Genomic DNA, 22,853 nt, shown 5'->3' on the forward strand with positions numbered 1-22,853 from the left:
GGGTATGAATCCAGGCCCTTGCTGTTGGTGGGGGTGGGGTGGGGGGGGTTGTGTATGAATCCAGGCCCTTGCTGTTGGTGGGGGTGGGAGGGGTGGGTGTGAATCCAGACCCTTGCTCTTGGTGGGGGTGGGGGAGTTGGGTATGAATCCAGACCCTTGCTGTTGGTGGGGGTGGGGTGGGGGGGTTGTATATGAATCCAGACCCTTGCTGTTGGTGGGGGTGGAGGGGTTGGGTATGAATCCAGGCCCTTGCTGTTGGTGGGGGTGGGGTGGGAGGGTTGTGTATGAATCCAGGCCCTTGCTGTTGGTGGGGGTGGAGGGGTTGGGTATGAATCCAGGCCCTTGCTGTTGGTGGGGTGGGGGGGTTTTATATGAATCCAGACCCTTGCTGTTGGTGGGGTGGGGGGGGGTTGGGTATGAATCCAGGCCCTTGCTGTTGGTGGGGTGGGGGGGTTGTATATGAATCCAGGCCCTTGCTGCTGGTGGGGTGGGGGGGTTGTATATGAATCCAGGCCCTTGCTGTTGGGGTGGGGTTGGGTATGAATCCAGGCCCTTGCTGTTGGTGAGGGTGGGGTGGGGGGGTTTGGGTATGAATCTAGGCCCTTGCTGTTGGTCGGGGTGGAGGGGTTGGGTATGAATCCAGGCCCTTGCTGTTGGTGGGTTGGGGGGGTTGGGTATGAATCCAGGCCCTTGCTGTTGGTGGGGGTGGAGGGGTTGGGTATGAATCCAAGCCCTTGCTGTTGGTGTGGGTGGGGTGGGGGTGGGGGTGGGTATGAATCCAGGCCCTTGCTGTTGCTGGTCAGTTGTCCTGCCAGGTGAGCCAGGTCACAAGGCCTTTATTTATTTATTATTTATTTTTGTCCGTTGTGGACCTTGAACTCTGGACCTGGGTGCTGTCCCTCAGCTCTTCAGCTTAAGGCTAGTGCTCTACCACTTGAGCCACAGTGCCACTTCTAGTTTTCTGGTGGTTAATTGGAGATGAGGGTCTCACAGACCTTCCTTCCCTGGGGCTGGGCTTTGAACTGGGATCCTCAGATCTCAGCCTCCTTAGTAGCTAGATTACAGGTCTTTTAGTTGCAGTTCTTCTTTTTCTTTTTCTTTTTTTTTCAGATAGGATCTTGTACTTTTGTAAGGGACCAGTTTCATGTTGGTGAGTTTATAGTCATGTACCACTTACACCCAGCTTGTTTGAGATGAAGTCTTGCTGTGTGGCCCTGACTGGTTTCAAATTTCCAGTCCTCCTGCGGCTTCCCAAGTGCTGGCGTGACAGGTGTGAACCACCATCCTGGCTCTTTGGTGACATGGCTTTACCGTAACACTTGAGGTGATTTTTGAGCAGAATTAGGCAGAGTCCTTAATGGGACTGTTGATTATAGCCTGTTTATATTTGATGGCAAAGCAGAATTGGGGGGTTTACTCATTCCGAAGGCATTTTGTCAGCATTTCAGGCTACAATGTGGAAAGAATAGAAGCTATTGTTTTCCTGATGTACCCTGAGACCAGCAACTGTATCTATATTTAAGCAGAATCTGTTCTTACTATTACTTACTAGGTTTCTGAAAATACCTAGAAATCAGTTTGTTTGGTTGTTTGTTTTCCATTTTTTGTTAACTGCCTAATTTTGAATCTTGAACACTGTCTGAGTGAGTCCTCTCACTAGTGGTGATTTATGTCCCCTACATAACCCACCCAGCCCCAATGTGTTATTTTTCTTTAAATTTAGAGAAAACAGCCTGAAAGGTGTCTTCCTAGGCAAACATTTCCTACAGAGAAACAGAGACCAGAACTTGCATATCAATATATTATTTTAGCAGTGGAATTTTTTTTTTCTGGTAAATAACTGATCATCTTTCAAGTTAAGTCTTTGTTTCTTAAAAGTGGGGAGGGGGGAATCTCTAGGAAAGAACATTCTGATTTAGCTGTAGCCTTCTAAAGAGCAAGGTTAGTAGATTTTTTTTCTGTTTTTAAGTCAACTCATTCTGGAATAATGGGAACCTAATCCTTACTTTTGTTTTCATGTCTGAACATCTGAGGACAAATCACATGTCGAATAGTCACAGGTAACAGAAGTGAAGCATCTGCTTGGTCCCTTTGCCTGTCTTTAGTTATCGTCCTGAGTTTTGAGGACCAAGTATCTTCCCCATTTTATTAAACTGCGGAGGCGAAAGGAGGTCCCGCGTGTTGTCCAGGAGTGGTCCGCACGTACTGATGAAGATGGAGAGGACACAGTTCCAGGAGTGACAAGTGTGTTTTCTCGTGGGATCCGTCTGTGTTTCATGGTTAGGACACGTGCATCAGTGTCACATCCTGCTCATCTCCCCAGCACTCTGTGACTTGTGCATCCTCTTCCTTGCAGGCAATGCCTTGTATTGCATCTGGAAGGTTCTCAGATAGGGAGGGACCCACTGGGACTCTGAAATGGTCTATCAGTGATAGCCACAGAAATACAAGAAGGCTCCAGAACGTGAGCTATAGACACAGATGTCTCTTGGCTTTATGCTCTTGTTAGAGCTTCTGTGAACCTCAGGAGCAATGGACCAGCTGACTGGAGGTGCTTCCTCCGCTTCCAAATTGCTCAGCCTTAGCACTCCTGATATTTTGCAACTAGATGATTGGTTGCAGTCCACGGCTATGTGTTGCAGAATGCTTACTTATTTAGAACCATTTCCCATGAAAACCTCATAGTACTTCTCATAGTTTACTCCATCCCAGTGGGGACAACGAAAAAGTGTTTCCCCACATTGCCAGATATCCCCTTGCAGGACAAAATTGTCCCTGTTCACTCATATTGGGGACCACTAGTTCAGAGATTTAGTGAAATACCTAGACTAGAAGGCATCTACAATGAGTGGGAAGTTGGCTTCATGGGCTTGCTTGAGGAAAAATGCAGATGATTCCAGTGGGTGTGAGGATGTCCCTGCTTGGGACTGAGGTCCTCTCAGAGTCACCGACTGACTTGTAGCTACTGCCCCTAAGAAGAGTGAGCAAGGAAATAAGGCACATTGGTTTCTCACAATTCTGGAGGCTGGAAAGTCTAAGATCAAGGTGCTGGTGAGCTCCCCCTTCCTGGCGGCTTTCTGCATTTATATTCTTACGTTATACCACAGAAGGCAAACTCTGTGTGCCCTACATAGGAACCATTCTTAGTCTCACCCTCATAACCTATTTACTTACCCCTCCCAAAGTCTCACTTCCTAATGCTGTCACGTTGGGAGTACCATGCAGTCCATCACAGATGCTGATAAGATATTTCTTAACCAAGGTGCCTTCATTGTGAGGTGTCACCACCTCCTAATTAAGAATTGAGACACACCTGTCCTCAGGGAAGCCTTTGGTTCAGTCAGGCAGCCAGCTCAGCTTGGTAGTAACATGTTGAAGTTTAGTTGTTAAGGAACTTCTAAGCAAAGTGCATTTACCTTAAAAAAAAAAAGAGAGAGAGAGAGAGAGAGGCTAAAATGTCAGAGAATGGAGAAAATTAAGAAGAGCTGGAACCTTGCGGAAGTAAGACTTGAAAGCAAACACACTGGGAGCTTTGGGGTCAATGGGTGAAAGGCCAGTCTTCTTTGTCAGCTGGGACAATGTTGCCTTTTTATTTGAGACAATAAAGAAATGTCTGCAGTCAGTCAGAAGTCTACACCATTGTGTGCCTCAAAGCAAGGTATGCTTTATAAATTACTTCAGATTATCTTGCTTTCTGATTTTTTCCCCCTCTTTTCCAGCTGCCAACGATTAGACCTGCATCTGGCAGCAATTTCGGTTTTTCAAGTCGCTCAAGCAGCACTGACTTGTGGGATTGCCCTCCTGTTCCGTTCCCTTTAGATCAGAGATGGGGGGGGGTGCGGAATTTGGAAACAAAAGCCACCCAATTCCTCCCATCCCTTCCATACCACCAATTATAAATATGTTTTCAAGCCTGCATTAGAAGAACCTCACTGAACGTCCATTGAAACTCCTTCATGTGATTTCTTTGTCCATCCTTTTCTGTGGTACTCTAAGGTAGACTTTGAAAGGGCAGAGAGCTTCTGGCTTCTAATTCCTCAAGCAAGAGAAGTGGTCTGCTAGTGGTGATTCTGTAGCTAGCATTAGTTTAAAAGTTTCGCCAAGATGTGTGAGTACCACTGTCTTAATGTTTAACTTACTCTTCTCTTCCCTCGATAGGTAGGCCAGTCTTTGTATAGTCATTTCACAGGGCATCTTGTTCAATTCACCGATACTACCTGTCTCTTTTTGTTTTGTGCTGACACCTCCCCAAGCCACCCCCTTTTCTCAAGACACATTCTAGTTCTGGCTCTGGCTTCCCTCCAGCCCTTGGCTGCAGCTCTGTCTATGGATTTGTTCTCACAGGGTGCTTTTGCCTAGTGTTCCCCCTCTCACCCCCCCCTCACCCCGCCCCAGGTAGCAGAAGAAGATAAAAGAACTCAGAGTTTCTAGTCTTTCATAACATTAGATACAAAAATGACTACTGACTGGGAGCTTGCTATATGCCATAATCCAAGTGGAAAGTACTTTCTGTGTATTATCTGTTTCCTTTAATTTCACATTGACCCCAGGCATGGGTATGCTAACCTTTGACACAGTAGAAAACATGGAGAAATGAGGAGGAGCAGCTTACCTAAAGTCATAGAGAAAAGGCCGTAGAAACCGGGCGTTGGTGGCTCACACCTGTCATCCTGACTACTCAGGAGGCTAACATCTGAGGATCTCAGTTCAAAGCCAGCTTAGGCGGAAAACTCTGTGAGACTTTTACCTCCAATAAACTACTCAAAACAAACAAACAAACAAAAAATGGGAGTGGCACTGTGGCTCAAGTGGTAGAGTGCTCTCCTTGAACAAAAGAAGCTCAGGGGACAGCTCCCAGGACTGGGTGGGGGAGGGAGGGGGAGGTGAGGGGGAGAGGGAGGGAGGGAGAGAGAGAAGGAGAGAAAAGGAAAGAAAAGGAAAGAGGGAGAGAGAACCAACTCTTTCCCTTCAAACTTTCAGTTAAACAAAATTATCATTCTTTAAAAGCACAATAACCATTGTGATAGGTCTATCTTCATTCTCAAAATAACATTTCTTGGGGATGAATTTCCTACATTATATTTTGGGACTCAAAGTTGAATACAAGATGCTTGCTGGTCACTCCAGTGGTGACAGTTCAAAGGTGACACACACGACTGCTTTATGACAAGCAGCTCTTCTAGATGCATTGAGTCCAGAACATCCGCCTCTAGATGGTAGTGAGATTGTCACGGGAAAGTCTCCTGAGCTTGAGCTTGGCTTTCCAAGGTATGATTGGTTGGGAGTGGAAGTATTCTCTTGTAGGCCTAACAAAAACAAAAAAACAGAAAAACAAAAAACAAAGGGAAGGAGGGCAATCAGGACCACATGGCAAAAATACCAATTGGTTCCTTTCAAAAAGGCTTGTTCAGTTCAGTAGATGTTTCTTGCATTACCAAATTCTTCCATAAAGTCAGCCACAACCATATTATCGGGGACTCTGGCTAAAGCTTGTGGTGAGTAGGAAATAGATTAAACACACGTTTTCCCATTTCTCCAGCTGCCAAAAATGATGTCAGTGGCGTTAATGGGTCCTACCTCAGCCCCGTGTGCATCCAGCGCTGTCTCTGAACATGCTCTGTTCGTGGGCCCTTATAGATAAAAAGGATGACGGCTGAGCCACATACGGGGTGCCTGATTTCCTTTCATCTAATTACAGAAATGGTTTTGCAAACACCTTTATACCCTATATACCACATTGTAAGCGCAGTTATGATGTAATTGTAAGTCTTTTGGTTTGTATCAAAGCCAGACTTATAAAACCTGCATTACAAAGTAAACAAAACCAAAACCCCTAAAACTGACATGATAGTACAGTATAAAACCCCAGAACTGGAATGTGATTTCTGTAGTGCAGAAATAGCTCTCCTGAGTACAGATGACTTCCTGCCATACAGCACCCATGGCTAGACCTGAAACACAGGAGGAGGAGGGAGTCTTTTCCTAAGTCCTGCTTTTTAAGTTGGTCACATATCGCGTTGGTGAAAGACACCTTGAAGATACTTCATGTTTTCTCCAGGAAGAGAATAGGAATGCTTTTCTGCCATTAGTCTCATCTGCTTTGTCGGCATGCTCCTGTTCATTAAAAGAATGGAGAATAAACTCAAGTGGATATTTTTTTTTGTTTCAGTTTTTTGAATGCTTTTTGAGATTTCCTTCAATATCAACAGAATTCTTTGTGTGTATTGTGTCAGTGCTGGGGCTTGAACTCAGAACCTCAAGGTTTCTTGGCTTCTTCATTCAAGACTGATGCTCTACCAGCTGACACACACCTCCACTTCTGGCTTTTTGCTAGTTAATCAGAGATCAGAGTCTCCTGGACTTTTCTGCCCAGGCTGGATTCGAACCAGGATCCTCAGATCTCAGTGCCACAAGCATGAACTACCAGGGCTCAGCTGCCACAGAATACTCTTCATTGAGAATATTCTTTGAGAATTCCATGTTATTGTCATTTTAATTTTATCTTTCCATGTAGAAATGATTCTAGAACCTCCTTCTACCTTATCTAGCTGGGAAAGGAGGAGTGCACAGTGTTGACAGCGTTAGCTCTGGTAAGCCACATCAGGAGTTGACAGGCCTGATGGCTGCCACTTTGGTCATTCCTGATCCTTCTTCCTTTTAATAATACATATGCCTTTCTTCCTTGGTGGTCTCCTGAAGTCACTAGTCTTGCCAGAAGGTCTTTGATTGTAACAAAAGGAGAGCTGGGGCAATGTTGGCAGCTCTGCCTGGCTTTCCTTCCTTGGCAACCCAGATCCAAGAAGGCCTGGCCAGCAACCTTGTTATTTTCACCAGCCCTCTCCGTCTCCCATGTGACATGTGCCAGGCAAGAGTATTATTTAAGCTCTGGCTTTGGCTGGTTGGTTAACCTTAGCTGTTTAAGACTATGAAACCAAGTCTTTCCAGTGCAATCCTGGCCTGTCTTAAAAGAAGTGGTTTTACTCTTCTTTAACTGAAAACGCTTTCAACTCTCAACAGCAAGTAGCATCTATCCTGACTTACTCATGCTAGGTTAGTCTTCGTTGGGTTTTCTGTATTTATTTTGGTGGTGGCGGTCTAGAGGCTTTGACACCGAGAGTTTTCCCATCACCTCCTTCTCCTTGTGCGAAGCTTAAGGCTTGCCACCACTCTTCCAACTGACCCTTGTAAAGAGTGAAAAAGACTCTCATGTGTCCCACACTTTGGAAGTTCTCTGGATTTGACTTTTTCAAGTGGATGGCTGCCACGGTGAGCAGAGCTGATTGTGCTCGGCTTGTCATTTCACCCGGGCCGCCAACCACAAAACTCCTGTAATAAGGATTTGACAGGCTATCAAATACAGCTGTGATTTTTTTTAAATTTTATTTTAATTTTCTTATTTCTTATTATTTTATTTAAAATTAGTTTAATTTTGTAATGCAAATGTTAACATAGAAATATACTCACCCAACTAGGAGAACTGTGAAGGCACTAGAGTGTGGTAAATCTTTGTGTTGAAATCAGTTTATTAGGTTCATCTAGCAATTTTGCAAACAACAACAACAAAAAACCCCCAATAATTTTGCAATATCTTGTCAGGTGCTCTGTTCGTGTGCCAACATTCTAGGAGATGTGGTCAGGTGTGATTTTTTCAATTAGTGATGCAGCTGGGTGCTGGTGGCTCATCCCTGTAATCTCAGCTGTTTGGGAGTTGAGGTCTGAGGATCACAGTTCAAAGCTAGCCTGGGCAGAAAAGTGCATGAGATTCTCTTTTCAATTAACCAGCAGAAAGGCTGGATGGAGGTTTACGTGATAGAGCATCAGCCATGTGCATAACAACTAAGCACAAACATGAGGCTCTGAGTTCTAGCTCCAATACTTGCACACACACACACACACACACACACACACACACACACACACACACACACACAAATTACATTAGTGATACCACCAGTTAACCGCAGCAGTGTCAGTGAGGTCCTAAAGTCACGAATCATGGTGGTGGTGATGGTATGCAGTTGGATGTAAAAGTGCGTAAAGTGAGAACTTAACAGACCTGAAGAGACGGAATCGAGGGAAGGGCTGCTGCCTGCCCATGTCTTACAAGGCACAGAACTACCCCTCCAGCCATCTCTGGTCTTCATGTTGTTCTGTCTCTCCCTTCTCCCTTTCCAGTCAAGAGGATCTTTTTCCTCTGAGGAATCCTTCTTCCCCCTTGGTTCTTTCTGTGTGTGCCATCACCTTTAAGGATTTAGGCTTTTAGAAACCAAAGCCAAAAAGTCAGAGATGTTCCTTACTTTCCAACTATATATAGTGAGTTGAAAAAAATGGGGAAAGAACTTACTAGAAAGGCTTAAAAATGGGTTATCATTTCACATAGCTTCTCAACACAGATTTTTGAGAAAAAGAAAGATCTAGGAGTGATTTGAAGTTATTTTCCACTCCTTTTAAGACAAGTATGGCACTGGCTTCATGCCTGTAATCCTAGCTTACTCAGGAGACTAAAATCCAGAGAGGATCGCAGTTCAAAGCCAGCCTGGGCAGAGAATTTGATGAGACTCCTGAAATTCACCAGCAAAAAGACAGGCTATAGGTGTGGTCAAGTGGTAGAGTGCCATCTGTGGGCAAGAAAGCCAAAGAATCGTGCAAGAACTTGAGTTTAAGCCCTGGTACTAGCTCTTCACTTAAAAAAAAAAAAAAAGAAAGAAAGAAGATATTAAATGAAGAATTGTAAAAGTCAGATGTTCCCAGTATATAATGAAATTAGAAACATTACAGAATAGGGAGTATCCTTGAGGTCTAGGAATCACAATGTTTATCCCTTCTTTACATTTTCCTGTATTTTATACATTTTCTATATTATACTCAGGATATTTTTTTGAAAAATAACAACACAGCTATTTATGTTAAATGAAAGAGAAATATGTTGTTTTGACACATTCCTTTAAATGGAGGGGTTTAATTTATATGAATTTTTCTAGTGAAATCTACAATGTAAGATTTCACACAATGCTCTCTATTGAAGAAAAGTGATTGCAGTAGTCATTTTTTTTAAAGCAGGAGGAATTCTGACAGCCAAGCCACCTACAGTATTTCCCTCTCATCCCCTAGTAAGTGTAGAAACTTCTAGCAGTGCCCTGATCAGATAGTTATTGCTTCGTTGCACTTGACTCAACAAATTAGCCAGAAGTTTCAAAACACTTGTAGATACCAGCAGAAAACACTTGTCAATAGTTTTGACTAAAAAATGTCCTGCTGACACTGTATAGAACCTTCCATTGCAATTAGATCTTCACTCTGAGCTGCTTTCAGCTTCCATAGTCGAAATGGACCAGTCGGCTGAGACAAAGTAAAAGAATGCAAAAGCCTTATTTATTTTCCAGCTCTAGCAGACCTAGTTTCAGTGGGTCGAGTCCAGATGTAAATTCTTCTGGATGCAATATTGTAATAATCCATAGGTCTCAAGTAGCACTGCTCAAGTGTTGACTTATTTGATAATGCTTTAAAAATTACATTTTTCATTACTGGCAACAGGATCAGGTAGATTTTATCTGACAGGAAGATACACACAGAAGGAGCCAGGAGATCTGGAGTGGTGATGAAATTTAGTGAAAATGCAATTTCCTGCTACTAAGTCTTGTGACAGGTACATGGTATTTGTGGGTTCGGAAGTGGTTCCCCAGTGATAAGGCTTTGGCAGAATATCACCAGTTGGTATTTGCACAGTATTTCCTCTTAAAGAAATGTTTGGGTTTTCGTTTCCAGTTTTTCCATAGTACTGATGAGTTTTTTGAAATTATTTTTTGTATTAAAGCAGTGTTGCCATATTTGCTGCATGTAATCGGTGTCTGGTAACTAAGGATGTTGGATATAAAGTATGTGGAATGGGCATTAAATGTTGGCCATCTTTTTCTGGTGCTTATTGCTATACTTTATCATTCATTGCATTTGTCTTTGTCACTCACAGATATTTATTGAGGAGCGTGAGTGCAGGGTCCCAAAGGGCTATTGCTTCTTTAATCCTCTTTCAAATATCTTCTGCTATTACAAAATATCTGAATATAGATCTTAGCCCGTCTTACGTGCATGGCTTTAGTCAAGCTCAGCTTGTCTCGATTGGAAAAGCATGTAGAGGCAGGGCTATGGGAAGGCACACAGCAGTTCTTCAGAAAGTGTGTGGCAGAGTTTGTCTATCAAGTTATTAGATTTCCTTTCCAACCACCTTGTCATAAGAACACTTGTGAAAAGCTGTTTTGGGGGCTTGAAGGAGATGACATTGCTCAAGGTTTATTATATTCATATCCTGCTTTGTTGAAAGCTAACCCCTTTGTGCAGCTACTTAAAAATGATTTTTTTAAAACCCACAACATTCCAAAACGTGGAGGCTCTTTGTTTTTAGGGAAGACCTCACCAGCAACCATAGTCCTGTTTAATCAGCCTCTTTATTTGCCATATTTGGTTCTGAAAGCTTTTCAGGCTGTTTCCAAAGATCAAATGAGCCCTTCAAGGGCTAAGACTGGCTGCTATAGAGACCATTGAAAAGAATACACTCAAGGCTGAGAATCCAGTTGCAAGAAAGAAACAGGAATTTGAGAAGGCATTCCAGAAATGCTGGGAACAATGGCTGCATGAGTGGACTAAGCATGCAGCCCTCAAGGTGGCCACTGGGAAAGCCAGCCCTCAACCAGGCATGCGTGTTAAAAACCATCAATCTGTATCCTTGCCGCATAGCTAGATTTGGTGTACACCAGTGTATAAAGGCAGACGGGTGTGAACTTCCGACTTTTCTCTGTACATTTTCCTGGGCTTCTGTTGTCAGTAACCTTCTGCAGTTCTTACCTCTCCTACCACCATTGTCCCCACTCATCTTCCACAGACACCTAAGTCTATGCTGACAATTGGTAGCATTTATGGCTGAGGTGTGTTTTGATTTGGATTTTTGATAAAGAGCTTTTAACGGGAGTACCTATAATAAACCTAGCTTCTCAGGAGATTCAGATCTGAGGATTGAAGTTCAAAGTCAGCCTGGGCAGAAAAATCCTTAAGATTGAAAAAGAGCCGGGTGGTAAAGTGCCAGCAATGGGTGAAAAAGCTAAGCAAGCGATCCTAAGTTCAAGACTCAATACTGGCACACACCCACAAAAGTTGTATACTAAGACTTTAGCAGGAAGGTATGTGGTGAGTTGATAGAGGTGATATGGCTTTTCACTCTTTGTGTTTTTCACATTCTTATGGACAATTACAAGCAAAGCAATAGATTTTAGTGCCTAGTGAGCCCAAATTTTTGGCTCCCCGGTAGAGCCCCCAGTCTCTGCCTGGTACATCTACACAGGTTGGCACGTGTGATGATAAAAACCTGGTACGGACTGTTCCGACTGTTCTTGTCCTAAACTGTTCACTGCAGCCCTCTGGCCAAGAGCAAGATATGGAAGGAAAAACGTACTGCCTGTCCTTTGCATTTTCTCCATTGTGTGTGTGGCAATTCTCTGCCACAAATCCTTTAATCCCATTGGCTTTCCCGCCTTAATTTAAGTCTTCCCAGACCTAGGAAGCTATATTCAGTTATATACTGCTCCTAGAGTAAGAATGTTCTGATAGGAGTTAAAGAAAACTTGGAAGGAAATCAGAGTTGTGGGACTCCTGTTCTGGGCTGTTTGTGGGAAACAAGGGTTTGCCTTGGTTTGCCTTGCATTCTTGGAGATGACAGGAAAGAAATGTTTCACTATTTCTCTGGCAATTAAAGGGACAAGCCTAGAATGCACCTCTCTCTCTCTCTCTCTCTCTCTCTCTCTCTCTCTCTCTCTCTCTTTCTCTCTCTCTCATATGTGTTTGCATTCACCTCCATAGTATTTATTAGTAATTCTTTATGTTTGTGGGTTTTTTTTCTTTCCTTTTCTTTCTTTCTGTTTTTAACGTATCCTTTAGAAGCGGAGTTAATATTTTGAGTGTGTGCCACTTCTTCAGCTCAAACTCAGGGCCTGTGTACTATCTCTGAGCTTCTTCTTCTCAAGGCTAACACTCTATCACTTGAGCCACAGCTCCACTTGTAGCTTCTTTTGGTATTTATTGAAGATAAGAGTCTCACAGACTTTCCTACCTGGGCTGGCTTTGAAGTGCAGTCCTCAGATCTTAGTCTCCTGAGTAGCTAGGATTACAGGCCTGAGCCACCAATGCCCAGCAAGATTTTTTTTTAAAAAATAGAGCTTTCATAAAACCAGAGTCATATTTGATAAACTAGGACTTCCTTGAACGTCATCGTGTAAATAGTGAAAGCTAATGGTTCCAAATCATCATCAAAGCCCTTCAAGAGAGAAAGGCCACATTTGGTGACAACATACAGGTATAACTCCAAACTGGGGAGACGGAGGCAGGAGGGTCACAACTTCCTGAATACCCTGGGGTACACAAGGAGACGCTAAAAAAAAATGGAGGAGAGGAGGATAAAAGGAGCAAAAGAGAAAGAGAAGAAAGAGAGAGAAGACAAGGAAGGACTAAGGGAGAAAAAGAGGAAGGAGGCAGGAGAGGAGAGGAAGAGACAGAGACAAAGAGAGACAGAGACAAAGAGAGAGACAGGCAGAGACAGACAGAAAAATAGAGAGTGGGAGGGAGGGAGTGTTGGTCAACACTTACGTTTGGGAATCTTAGAAAATACGCTATCCTTGTATCTTATGTACCTGTTGATCATATTTGAAAACATTTCCTTAAAGTCCCTGTAATTCAAGACCTCTGGCCTATCAGTTAAGGTTTCTCACCATTTACTAAACCTGGATCTGTAGACTTAACTCCTCGTGCTCCTCTATATTCCTGGAAGTCCTATGAATCTCCTTGCTTGGCCAGTCTGTGTCTGGCCTCTCATCCCTCAGGCCTTATTTTTACCCTGTCTTCAATGGAAATGTGCTGTGTTCCCATCATCTGTTTGTGGAGTACCTGCTTTGTGGAATAATAGAATCTTTATTCTACATTCACTAATGATTCCTTGTCTTCCCATTCTAGCCACCTGTGTCAGCAAGGGGCTTTCCTAATATTTTTAGTTAGAAGAATAGCTTTCCCCCTGTGCATCTGTCAGTAAATTCATCTGTCTGCTTTGCATTCTGTTTATGGACTTTGCTTGCCTTTCTAGGCTTGCTTGAAGGCAAAGCTTATAGCCAGATTAACTTTGAACTCTCTGTAGTACTTAATGCAGCCATTCAACAACTATTTATGATGATCTACTCTGTGCTGCTCAGTGTACTCTATAAATACTGATAGGCATAGATTCACTTTTTTTTTTTTTTTGCCAGTCCTGGGGCTTGAACTCAGGGCCTGGACACTCTCCTTGAGCTGCTTTTGCTCAAGGGTAGTGCTCTACCTCTTGCGCCACAGTACCACTTCCAGCTTTTTCAGTGTATGTGGTGCTGAGGAATTGAACCCAGGGCTTCATGCATGCAAGGTGAGCACTCTACCACTGAGCCACCTTCACAGCCCCACATAGATTCACTTTTGAGTGCATGAAAAATTAGGACCACTGAAGAACTAGCTAATGTAATCCTTAAAAGCAAAAGATGGTTTTTGAGGTTGGAGAAGGGTCTCCTCATCTAACTTCTGATGACAAACAATGTCACATCAAAAGTTGATTTTAGCTGGGCACTGGTAGATCACAGCTATAATCCTAGCTGCACAGCAGGCTCAAAACCAACCTAGGCAGAAAGTCTGAGAGATTCATCTCCAACTAACCAGCAAACAGTTGGAAGTCAAGGTGTAGCTCAAATGGTAGAGCGCCAGGCTCAAGGTAGAGTTTAGGCCATGAGTTCACACACACACACACACACACACACACACACACACACACACACACACACACACACACACACACACACACACACACACACACACACACACACACTAGATTTCAGATTTTGTAAGCTTAAGCTCTATAACTTCAAATACTAAAACCTGCAGTTGATTTTTAACTGAAAGATTGAGCCCAGGTTAACTGTAATCTGTTTATTATATTTTATAGTTGTTTTACACAGTAACTATAATGTACATATTTGATTCAATCATAACCCCAAAGAATGTCATATTTATTTGTTGCCAAACCTCTGAAATGTCTAGGTCACAATGATTTGTTTACTGGTTTATTATTGACTACTTTTAGTTTATGATTGCTTTAGACTCAGCATTTTGAAAGAAAAGAAAAAGCAAGTTAAAACGGTTTGTTGATTTTATTTAGATCCATACAACTTGTCGATTCCAGCCTGTCTGATACTGCCTTTCTTTACAAGGAGAATTCCCAAATTGTGATTGCATGTGACAATTTCTCTTCTTTTCCCCCTTTCCAGAATGAAGACCTAAACAACCTCAGCAAATCCTGCTTTAACTCATGGGTACCCGGACTCTTAACTATTTCATGATTCACAACCAGGACCTCACCTCTTCCTCTCCGTAGATGGTACGATGCATCCATTTCAGTTTGTTTACTTTCTATAATCCTCAGGAGTTCATGGACGGAACTGCACATTCTATATTGTGCCAAGCAAAAAAACCCAGAAACACACACACACAACAAAAACCACCATCACCAACAAAAACAACAACAAAAGCACTGTGATACCGGAACAATGAGTCTGCATCAACTTCATCTTGAACCTTATGAACTTAGCTGGCCACGATGAGCTGACATGCCCACTTGCAATGCTGTGGGGGAATGAGTTAAACTCTCATTGCAGTTACGAGATCAATTTTATCTGCTGCTGAAACTGCTCCATAAAACACCATTGTAAATTATTTCATACAGAACTGTTCACGTTGGGTGGAGAAAGTATTGGATATTTAACATAGGTTTTGATTTACATGTCTATTTTTTTTTTAATGAAAATGTAACTTCTCTTATAGCACATCTGTTGGTTTATTTTTTTTTTTCCTTCTTTTTTGGATGTGGGATTGAGGTATACAATGTTCTGTTGTAAAGAAGAGTGGAGCAAATGCTTAGAACAAATCAGAAAAGCATAGAAGAGGGTCTGACCCTTGTTTTAAGACTGTAATTCAGAAAAGTAATATACTAAGAATCATAGTGCCATAGACGCTTCTCAATTGTATAGTTCTATTTGCTGATACTATCTCCTGTAATATAAACTTGATGTTGAGCTGAGTTCTTTATAAGAATTAATCTTAATTTTGTATTTTTTTTTCCTGTAAGACAATAGATCATGTTAACTAAACTGAAGAAGGATATATTCTACTGGGGTATTTTCAAGTGTCAGTTTAAAATCAATAGTTGAATGGAAGCAGAATTATAAGAAAAGGAAATGACAGTCTTCCATTCATTATATATACTGTACAGAAGAGAGACATGGATGGTCCCTTTACATACAAAGCTCTCTTTGGAATGAACAATGTAGGTGTTTGTAAATTCTGGGAATGTCTTTCTATTCACAATACATTACATACCATTGATTTCTTTTCCTCCCCATCTACCACCATTCTGTAAGCTTCCTGCTCCATCTCTATTTTTTTTTTCTGTGTACATGTTATGGTATTTCATTTCCTTCATTGTCTTGAGAAGGATGTTAAGAGAAGCAATCTCTTGCTAACCAGAAATTAAAATCCCAGATTTTTTTTTTCTTTAAATCATGGCCAGGGCTACATGTCACTTTCCTTAAGACCCTCATCTCTTATGTCCTGACAACTTCCAGTGTTACATGATTTGACTAAATGTAAGTGGTTCATTTGCCCTGATGAGTGCTGGGCCTATGTGTGATGAGTTACTAAAACCACAAATGTGCAGAGAGCACAGGAGAGCATGATGATCCCCTATTGGGAGATGTAGCCAGCAGTGCAAGTGTTATTCCTCTTCTTGTTTGCAAAGTGTAGGCACCTTGGAATTTTCCCTTGTGGAACCAAAAATGGCCATGAACACAGCTTCACGTTATTAACCTGTAGAATGTTCAATCATTCTGCCAGGAAACTTCCTAAAGGTTAAGTGAATGAATGCAAATATCAGGTTCCCTCTGAGCCAGTGTGAGCGGTATAGCAGACATTGCCAGCCCTGCTTGTAGAAGGAGCAATATTTTATTTCTGGGAAGAGTTGAGCTCCCTGGGTGGGGCTGCAGGGAAGGAGCTGCTGCCTCATTGCTGGCTGGGGACCCCTGCTCTATTCAGAAGGGAGTGGAGATGAATAGACACACTGCTAAGGCCCGTGTTACTGCTCATTGAACCAGATGGCATGTACCTCACAGACTGTTGTACAATGTTCATTGTTGCCGGTCTTAATCATTTGCATGCTCATCAGTTTCTAAGATAAAGAGGTCTATAGTCATAAGAATCCATTGTTTCCAAGAAAACCTGCTGAATTCCATCATTCCCTATTTGTGGAGAACCCCACCAATTTGAAAAAAATCTGCTATGAAAGTTGTTTCTTACACTTGGGTTAAAAAAAAAAAGAGAATTTCATAGTCTAAATCTCCTTCCATTTTTCAAACATTCTAATTTGTTCTCTTGTTTGAGTAAGAAAAAAGCAAGGCAGTTTTCTTTTTCTTTCTGGTTGTAATTTTTTTTTTAAGGAAACTAGACTTTGAATACATCTTACCAAGATACCTCTGAATGTGGGATTATCAACGTATTTTGGGTGAGGAAAGAAATGAACAGACTGGAAAATCCATCTCTTGGTCTCTGACTTTTTTTGTTGAGTCAAATAGCACGAAGGTGGAAATTCATATTTAAGCTGCTCTAGAAGTACCTGAGCTGGGTTTAATGACAATATCAAACTTTACTGACTTAAAACTGGAAGTTACTGGTACTCAAGCCAAAGCCCAAGCTCTGGCTACTTGAAGGGTTTACTTTAAGCACATCAGCTGCTAAGTTTTTGTGTTCAGTTCCTTTTGAAGAAAGTTGGCTTTTATGCATTTCTAAGTATTTGTAGGCCAGGCAAGGGCTTACATCCATGGAGCTTCTAGTGGCCTCTAGTTAACCTAGAAGTTAGTGGCTTTTTCTTCATGAACCTAACCTTTCACAGTGTTCTGAGAGACTTAAGTGGAATTTTAAAGTTCTCCTTTGTTTAAAAAAAAAATGCTTCCTGGCTTTGATGTCTTCATTTTGGGAAAAATGAACCAGCTGGGGGTGAGGAGAACCCATTAATGATCAACCACTTGAATCAATAATGACAAATCAGTACTGATGTTAGATTTGTGGCTAGTTCTTGCTGACTTTCAAAGGTCAGGGACTCCCTTGAATAATCTAGTAACTGTACAAATGGGTCTACTCAAAATCATCTAGCCAGAGTAGAGATTTTTTAACCTTTATTTCCCTGGCTTTTATCTTCTACCCATCTTTTAAATGTGTGACAAATAATTAAGTAACTATGTTTCTGTACTGTAAGGAACAATATTCTACGGTACCGAGCATCTGCTTTATTTAATGTCACATCCTGTAGGCAATATACCGTGTAGCTGGGAACTCATTTACTACAGGTTGAAAGATGGGGAGGAGGCACCCCATCCACAGACAGTAAGAGCCATGACTTGTGGGTTACAGTGATCCTATCTATTTGACTTACATTGCTTTGGCAGAATTCTGTAGGTTAGATCAGCACACAGGGAGAGTCTCAGACAAGGAGGCTCTCAGACCACACACTGGAATTCACACCTTCACCAGGGAGATGGGGACCTCTGGAAAGGCATTTGAAGGAGAATGAGTGGAAATCAAATAAGAAATAGTTTCATTTGCAGTGAGTAGACAGGAGTTTTAGAGTTCTCAAGACAAGGTGACTGTGAGAAAGAAGTGATGTCTTATACATATATATGGAGTGTGGAAAACATAGAAGCATGCCCTTCTGGGAATGCAAGGAAGCACAGCCTTGTTGATACAAAAAGCTAGACCTCCATTCAGACTGAGGGTAGTGATGAAGAACCAACACAACCTTTCTGTGGTTTGCTAGAAGGGTTAGACACTGGTACCTTTGGTCATTTCTAATGCCAAAATCTTCAAGGTCCTCCCATAGTTCTTTAAGTCGGTGTCTCTTAAGTGTGGACCAGCAGGTATGTGGGTATCTCTCACTGCTTATAATTAGAGCATGAAATTTGATGCTAGGAGAGGTTGAATGATGTTAGAAGTGTTTGGCTCTACTCATAGGAGTTTACCATTAATAAAGAGCTTATAATTAGGCAGTGTGATTAGAAACGTGTGACAGATGGAGAATTGTCTTCCTTTCCTAGCTTGTTGATGACTTGGCATTCATGTCACCAAAAGATCGGTGTGATAGTCTTTTTGCCACTGATCTAGTATTCAAATCTCTCTTTACTTTTGCTCATTTCCCCAGTGTAAAACATTATATGCCATATCATAGGACAATTTCACTATACAGGAAAGGATGTTTGTATTTGTGTGGACATTTTTAATGCTGTGTTTTTTTCTCCTTTTTAGAACTTTGTCATTGGCCTAAGAATGTAGTTCCCAGAACAATTTTTCTTATAAAGTATTTTCCTTACACCTCTTTGGCTACAGGGTGGGCCAAATGATCTCCATATATATTTTCATTTATTGTGTGTGCCGTTTGGTTTATCATCTTAAGATGGTGGTGCTGCCCATGGTGCTACTTCATCTGTGTACAAAAGACCAATGCATGGTCTGTATTGCTACCAAAACATTTACTGTATATATGTGTATAACATATGTATTATGTATATATGTAATGGGTACCAGGCCAGGTTGATGTTTTTTATTTAGAAGTGTTTCACTTTTCCAAGTTTTCTTATAGTGTTATGCTTGTTTTTGATTTTAACTTTCCTGATTCTGACTGGTACTTAGAATTGTAGTGTCTTCATCGTTAATTAAAGAAAACTGTCTAAATGGATGTTTGTGACCCTTAATTTCTTTAATTACAAGATGTGAACCAGAAACTGGGTACTGGGTTGGGTAAGAACAATGTACAATGTTTAATGTTCTTTCATAAGTGATTATGAAACAAAGATTTACCTCTTCCTGTCCATCTTTCCCTCTACTCATGTTTAAGTGTTTAAGGAAAAAGACCCCTGACAATATTTTCAGCTGTCTTTCATGACAATGGTATAAAGAGAGAAGGAAACAGAAAGTAAAAACAAAAATAAGAAATTCTGTTCTTGGTGGAGAGATTGGTGTTGCATTGACCTGCAGAAGACCGTATTGTTAACACATTTCCTAGGTTGAAACACAGAGACTCGGCCTGAGAGTCTGTTTCTAACCAGTTCCCAGAGGAGGTCAGTGCTACTAATTCTGGCCAGCGGATAACACCAAGTATGAGGGCATAGATAGGATATTCCTTACCATCATTATTGTTAGCATCATTTAGGCAGTTTTCAAACACATCAATCACCAGGACAACTCTGGAGATGCTGCTTTAATTGTCCTGGGGGTGGAGACTGGACATCAGTTGCTAACATTGATTTTGAGGCCCCTGGCTTGATTCCAGCATGAGGTCAGACGTGAAAACCACTGCTGGGAATCATTGTCCAAACTTGTCTGATAAACAACCTAGCAATATGTATTTTTTCAGCAAGTGACTCTTCTGGTAGGCAAGTTTGGGGAAACCTAGAGATTTTGGCTTGTATCACCAGTAGAAAGGGTAGTACCACCTAGAGATTTGTACATCATTCACCACATTGCCAATGTAGAAGCAGCACGCCTCTCTGCCTGCTTCCTGAGCTTTCTTGTTTTCACAACTTGAGCAAAGACAAATGGTTTATCCTATTTTGTATTAAGAACAACTCCCGTTACTGAATATTTTGGAAACAGATTCAAGGTTAACGTTTTACAATTTATTTTTATATGAGCATGATGCTCCACCACAGAGAGCAACAAGACTGCCTTTTCTATCCTTATTTGGTACACGGGCTAGAGGTAGCTTCTTTTTGCCTGGCAATGTAATTGATATTTTCATTGTCTAGAAGCAGCATGCAACATGATTTAATAAACGCTTGAAATCACTACTTGATCTTCGGTTTATATCACCTCCTTCGATTTCCATTTAAAAACAGACAAACTATCACTGATTCTTCCCTCCTTATGGCTCTGCAGAGCAAACATTACTCTGTCCCCTATTGAAATTACATGTGAACATCACTAATTAGTATTAATTTAAGGGGAAGTCTAGTTGGAATGAATGAATCGGGTAATTTATAGCATAATTGTCTTATTACCTCTACATACACATAGAAATGAGCTATCGCAAGTAAAACATACATAAAAGACCTTTGAGAATTAATAGCCAAGGAGAATTTGTAATTACCTCAATGCTGCGATTATATACACTGTCAACATTAGTTCTGCATTTGTTGTAGGCTAGCCATCAGGGTCAACATTAATTTTCTTGTGTTATCCTTCCAGCTACCTACATGTATACCAGGAGTCTGTCTGGTTACAGGTTATAAGGGGTAGAATGGCTTCTCACCCCAGGCTCTTAATGAGGAGGGCTTCTGTTCCCATCAACACCATTGCAAGTCTCTGGTTTCAAAGTACTTAAAGAAATACGTGCCCTATACATTAAAGACACTGATGGGCTAGGTGTGTAGGTCACTGGTTGAGCACAGGTCCAGCCTGCAAAAAGCTCTAGGATCTACTCCTGGCATCACAAACAAACAAAAATCACTGATTCCAGCTGCCTTATGCTATAAATTTGCTGAGCAAACATGATCTCACCTAACGCTGCAGGTAAGGCTCTGTCCAACTTGTAATTTCCACCCTTCAAGATAGTAAGATCTTGTTCCATTTATTTCCATTCTCTATCTTCGTGTCCAGTTCAGTCATGTCAAGAACAGGTTCTGGCTTCTCTCTGTTTTACTCACTCAGTATACCTTTTCAGCAACAGAATAGACATGCCCAGATTTATCATAGGAACACATAATGACAGTAGGTTAAAGGTAAAAGCCACATGAAATCCAAACAGCTTGTGTATTGAGGCATTAGATTTTGACATATCTCTCCAAGAAGCCCTTGTACATCGAAGTTATGAATGCTTTGTTAGGGGTATTGATGAGTAGACACATGGCCAAGATGGCCAACAAGGGCAGAACCCCTGGCGAGGCAGATGCCTGGGTACCACCTGGTGTAGAAGATGGATTCTCAGCTGGCGAGTGAGTGCTGGCAGTTCACAATACAGGTCCCCTCTCTGATAGACACCATGCTTTTCAGAGCTTGGTCCAAGCACACGACAACCGAACTTCTGAAGAGTTTACAAATACATGCTTGACAAAACCACAGGAAATAATAATTTTAAAAAATTGGTTTCTAACGTATTTACATCCAGGGTAACCTGTACCCTAACTTTGGTGGAATAGGTTATTAGAGTTCAATAGGTAATCCATGATTTGCTTCCTCTCTGTATAAGTTACTCCAAAGCTCCAAATCTGTAGGAGCAAAGTCCCCAAATTGTAACTGAGTGAAGAATTGGTGGAGGTAGAGTTTCTACTGCTTATGAAAACCAAACTGGTTATTGAGCATCAATCATTAAGCTTGGTGGACATTTGTAAAGAAATAGCAAAAAAAAGACATTAGATAAATTTTGTATATACATAATTATATTTGCATTTATTTTTCATATAGCAGTACAAGGCCATATATACACACACACAAATGAAAATAGAAGTCTATGTCCCTCAATGAAGTTATAGTGCATCTGGTAGCATTTTGAGTCATTTTTAATTTTTTTTACAGTGTTTATATTTACTTTCACAATGACTCACATTTATATGAAAAACATTAAAGTATTACAAAAATTTTAAAGGGGTTAAATGAGGAATCCTCATCTAACCTCAGTGAATCCTCATAATCGAACTGTACCATGATGTATAAATCTACAAATTGAGTTTGGCAACCTATAGTGTCAGGCCAAGTGAAATTGTAGCCTTCTTTTTTTAATAAATAAGATTTCAGTGGAATATATGTGCTCATTCCCTCACATATTGCCTAAGTCAGTGTCCTAAAAAATAAAATATATATTGCCTCAAAATGCTTGGTGGCCTCTGCCATAGATATTTTTCAGACAGATAATTGGGCTCTCAGGCAAAGTACCTTGCTATGAGCTCTTTCAATTCTCCAGGACCTGCTAGAATAGCAGGACTTCAATAAAGTCTAGGGTCAGTGAACAGGCATTTATTTTGTTCCTTTCCTTCTCTAACTAGCAATCAATACAGTGCTGTTGTGGCAGATACTGAATCTCTGTTGCCACGATTATATCACTGTTGGATAGAGTTCATGATCATTTATTAATCTCCATGCAGTTGATTGTTGAAGAGCCAAAAGAACTCCTTTAAAACAAGTTTTATCTACAAACACTTAAATGCTATTTTACAATTTGGCAAGCAGAACTGGAATAAGCAGAGCTTGGAGGATTTTTTTTTTTAAATCAGTACTTTGATTTTTCTAAGTTCAAAAACAAAAACAGACAAAAGAAGAGAAGTAAGTTAAGGAGGGTTTTTTCCAAATAGAATTTATTTTAAGAGAGAGAGAAAGAGAGAAAGAGGGAGAGGGAGAGAGAGAGAGAGAGAGAGAGAGAAAGAGAGAGAGAGAGAGAGAGAGAGAGAGAGAGAGAGAGAGAGAGAGAGAGAGAGAGAGAGAGAGAGAGACTATCCAAAGGAAGTTGAAAGTAGATTGGAGGGTCTTGGATACCAGGACTTCAATAAAGACTAGGGACAATGAACAGGGTTTCTTATTTTTCATTCTCTTTTTCTAACTAGCAATTAATACAGTGCGTAAAATGGATGCATGCCAGGAGCACTGATTCTGTCCAGGAAGACAAAGATAAAATACTGGACTTAAAAAAACTATTGCTCTAATTGGAGTCATTAGGTAAAATAAAAAGGTACTTCCTTAGTATGGTCATCATCAGATCTCAGTATTCACGC

General features: G+C 41.2%; 1 protein-coding gene across 1 annotated transcript in view; it reads left to right on the forward strand.

Annotated features, from left to right (window-relative positions):
- The window catches only part of Irs1 (insulin receptor substrate 1), a 59,986-nt gene extending 40,046 nt beyond the window's left edge, over positions 1–19,940 (forward strand). The window contains exon 2 of the mRNA XM_070015898.1: positions 14,322–19,940. The gene's annotated coding sequence lies outside the window, so the exon portion shown is untranslated. The remainder of the gene's footprint in view (positions 1–14,321) is intronic.
- The last annotated feature ends 2,913 nt before the right edge of the window (positions 19,941–22,853 follow it).

The sequence above is a fragment of the Dipodomys merriami genome, unplaced genomic scaffold (genome assembly GCF_024711535.1).
Source record: "Dipodomys merriami isolate MVZ:Mamm:240054 unplaced genomic scaffold, mDipMer1.0.p SCAF_1, whole genome shotgun sequence".
NCBI classification, from domain to species: Eukaryota; Metazoa; Chordata; class Mammalia; order Rodentia; family Heteromyidae; genus Dipodomys; species Dipodomys merriami.